This window comes from Gavialis gangeticus, unplaced genomic scaffold (genome assembly GCF_001723915.1).
Source record: "Gavialis gangeticus isolate Ggan-Ray unplaced genomic scaffold, GavGan_comp1, whole genome shotgun sequence".
Lineage (NCBI taxonomy): Eukaryota > Metazoa > Chordata > Crocodylia > Gavialidae > Gavialis > Gavialis gangeticus.
The window spans coordinates 109,156,342-109,160,074 of NW_017729022.1; the positions used below are offsets into that span (position 1 = coordinate 109,156,342).

The 3,733-nt window shown below is 40.0% G+C and overlaps 1 protein-coding gene across 1 annotated transcript in view; it reads right to left on the minus strand.

Annotated features, from left to right (window-relative positions):
• Positions 1 to 3,733, minus strand: part of LRP6 (LDL receptor related protein 6) — a 260,426-nt gene that overhangs the window by 54,215 nt on the left and 202,478 nt on the right. The gene's annotated exons all lie outside the window — the stretch shown is intronic.

A 3,733-nucleotide genomic window follows, 5' to 3' on the forward strand; every position in this document is an offset into this window, starting at 1 on the left:
AAAAAAAAAAAAAAAAAAAAAAAAAAAAAAAAAAAAAAAAAAAAAAAAAAAAATGCCACAAAGCAAAACAAAATAAAACGTGCCCAAGGTTTTTTCACAATTAGTTAAACAAAGTAATATATCACTTCAAAACTTCAGCCTCATAACAATGCAGCTCATAAAGGTGCTGCATTTGGTGGCCAGCATGGATACAATACACAGCTTACTATCTTGGAGTATTGTTTCCATCCAAAAAATGGAATTTTGCATGATAACAATTTGATGAAGGTCTCAATTTTGCCAAATATTCTGGATTTAATTCACATCTGAATGTCAGTAATAAAAAGCTTTAAGTAGTCAGATGTTGTGACTTCACTTTTGACAATGCATAGGTTGAATATGAGCTAGCTAATAACTGCCATTTGAGTAGCAGTCTCAGTCAAGTCACATTCCCACACCTATTTCATCAGTGAAGTTCCATTCAGTTCTGATTAAAAGAGGAATGTTTTGCAAATCATTACCAAAGAGCACTGGCAGAACTCTCTGTGGGCTCAAGACAAAAGTAACAAAGTATGCAACAAGTTGAGATTGTAGGGTATTAACACAGCTTCCTGAAAGACAAGACCTGGGAAAGCAGAAAGTATCACATCTGAGCACTGATAAACATTCATGGAGCTACAAGTCTCCAAACATCTGTCCAGACTGTGCCACATTTAAACTATCAGACTTACCACTGTGAGCACAGCTATCAGACTTACTTCCATGAACACAACAAAATTTCATTAGACAACCACAGAAAGCCTAATCCTGCAGGGTACTAAACACCCATGGTTCTTTTTCATTCCAGTGGAAGTTGAAGACACTCACTGCCTAGTTAATTATGGAGCCTCTTTTAGCCAAAGCTTAAAGGTTTATACTTGTAATTTAACTGACACAGCATAAGCAAGGTTTCTGTGAGCATACTGCTGTCATTCATCTTCATTTCTCAACATAATTTAGTTTTGAATGTTGTTCTAAATACCAGAAGCTGTCTACATGCCTCACTTGCTAAACCACCTCTCAAAATTATTGGAAAATGGAAACAGATGAAATTTATTTTATATTTTTGTAATTTTTCAGATGTGTATAAACTGTGAACTGCAACTGCTGGAAATTTTCTCTCTTTCAAACTTACAAGAGTATTTTTGAAGTTTGCAAGAGAAAACTTACAAAAGATATTTTTCATAGGCGCACCAGCAGTATGATTTCCCCATTTATTCAGGACAGACAGAGGCTACAAAAAAACCCAACTCTGTCATTTTATGTTCTTGTACCTGGAAGACAACAATGTGTAATTTTCACAAAATTTCATCTTTTATGGTTTTGCTCTGGTAATGCTTTGAAAGTTGTGCAAAAAGTTTAAATGAGCTGTTTAAATGAGCTGACTACAGCTGCATATGACGATGTTTAAACAGAGAACAAATCCCAAACAAAAATATTTCCTTTTTTAATGATCCATTATTACATGAACCAAAAGACCTAACAAACAACAAGCCCAATGCCAGATATGAAATATCTCCAGGACAGCTTTCCTCACCAGCAACAAAGCAGATGTATGGCTCCAAGTCTGTCTTGCAAGACTTAATTCTTCACTGACTGAAAGACTGAATGTAAAAATAATATAGAAGTGTCAACCTCTGTAACTCTGAAGAAGAAAAAATCCTTACTTTGTCCACATTTTAAAATATGGGATTACATATGAATTCTGACCACCTTTAAAACCAGAAGGAACTTGAAAGTCCAGATTTATCAAGCATTTAAGCATGAGTTTACAGTGTTGAATCAGGTCCTAAATGAAACTACAGCACATGACTATACATAATATGTCAGGGCAGAGAGAGAATGAGCATGTTTGTGTGGGTACACTCAACAGAAGGCAACTTTTCCTGCCTCTTGACTTCCACTGCACTATTGAAAAGTGGGTGTGGTAGAGTAGGGAGGATCAGCCAGGCATGTCTTGCAAGAAAACACAGACTATGCCTTGCACAATACACAGACTATTTTCTATAAGACAGAATTTCTCAATAGAACAAAATCCTGAATGCCTGAAAAACAGAATTTCCTTATTAGGATACTGGTGAAACAGAGGGAGTTGTCATCAGAAGGAAATATAGCCCTGCAATTTCAGGATTAGAATATAAAATGAAGCATTCTCCAGATGCCAGGCTTTTAGTTTCTTGGCCATAGACAATAAAGGTCCTCTCTGTTAAAGATTTTTGCGCTAAAAAAGGTCTTAACAGCTTCCGTTTTCTGCTGCCCAGTGTGACTGTGTTCTGAAGGCTTGTATATACTGATGCTGGAAAACAGCAGGATGTAAGACTTCCTATGTTAATCATGAGGATTAGGAAAAGTAATGCTACGCATGCCTAATAGATTTGGGGCCACTTTTAACCCTCTTAGAAGTCAGAGCTGCATGGAATCAGTATGGGAGGCAAGAAGTCCATTTACAGAGCCCACCAGTAGTAAGCATGCAAGTACGCATGTGTCATTGCTGACTCGGAGAGAATGGAGATGAGGAGAGAGGATGGTAAAGAAAAACCAAAGCAACACTCACTCGTCAAAAAAATTGCAAGGAAAGCAACTTCATCAATACTACTTTCTCTCAACACATAGGCATAACTGTTATATCAATATGGGTTTTGCTGGCCATTTTAAATCCAACTTATGTCTTAGAACAGGTAGCGTTACGTGCCCAGAAGATAAATATTCACTTGAGCAGGGAAACACAAGACCAGTTCAACAGAAAAGATTGTACATTTTTAACCTTGTAGCATGGCAGGAAAATGCTTTAAACCTGTAGCAAGTCAATAAGAAATCTTCCCCACTGGTAAGCACAATAGCAGCCATCCATTTCAATAGAAGGTTATCAGCAGTGAAACCTGACCGAGATAAATGACGAAGCTGTCGAGCCACAGCCTGCTTTTGCCTGCTGCAGGCTGCCAGATAAAATGGGAACAAAAGCTCCCTGCTGCACCCCCTACCAGTCTCCATTAACCCCTGCTGATGCTTTATCATCATCTGGGGGCTCCAGAACAGCATAGCATGAAGCAGCATGTGAAAAATAAATAATAAAAGCAGTATGTGGCATAAACAAGCTTGAAATCCAGCTCATCAGAAGCATTCACTTTTCCATCAAAACAATAAAACTACTATTTGAGTAATACCACACCCTGAAAAACAAAATGCAGGTGGTATTCAACAATTCTCTGTGGAATAGTTGCTTGTAGACTCCTTGTATACAACAACATATGAAACACACAGAAATATTTTTCTTTATCTGTCTCTCATTTTTCATACCTATCCCTCCTCCCTGCAACACGTTCACAGCAAGGGGGGAAAGTCAGGCAGACCCCGGCTGGGGTCCCCATGCTGGTGGGAGAGGGGAGACGGGAGGTTTAATCCCCTCCCCTCCCCCCCTTCACCTGAGGCAGTGCCCTGGCTGGTGTCTGGCCATGCACCCCTCCCCCTCTTCGGAGACAAACCTGGCAAGGCTGCTTTCCACTTCCTCCTCCAGACACACCCTGGCTGGGGTCCCTGCAGGCCAGGGTGGGAGTTTAAACCTCTCCCCAGTCATACTCAATGGCCTTACAGGGCCTGCAACACCCTCCCCCTTCCCAACACACACATCTTCCCTCCAGCCTTCCAGCCACTGCAGAAGGGAAGTAAGGGTTGCTCTAGTGCCCCTCAGCTTCTAGTCTGAGCCATTGCAGGCATG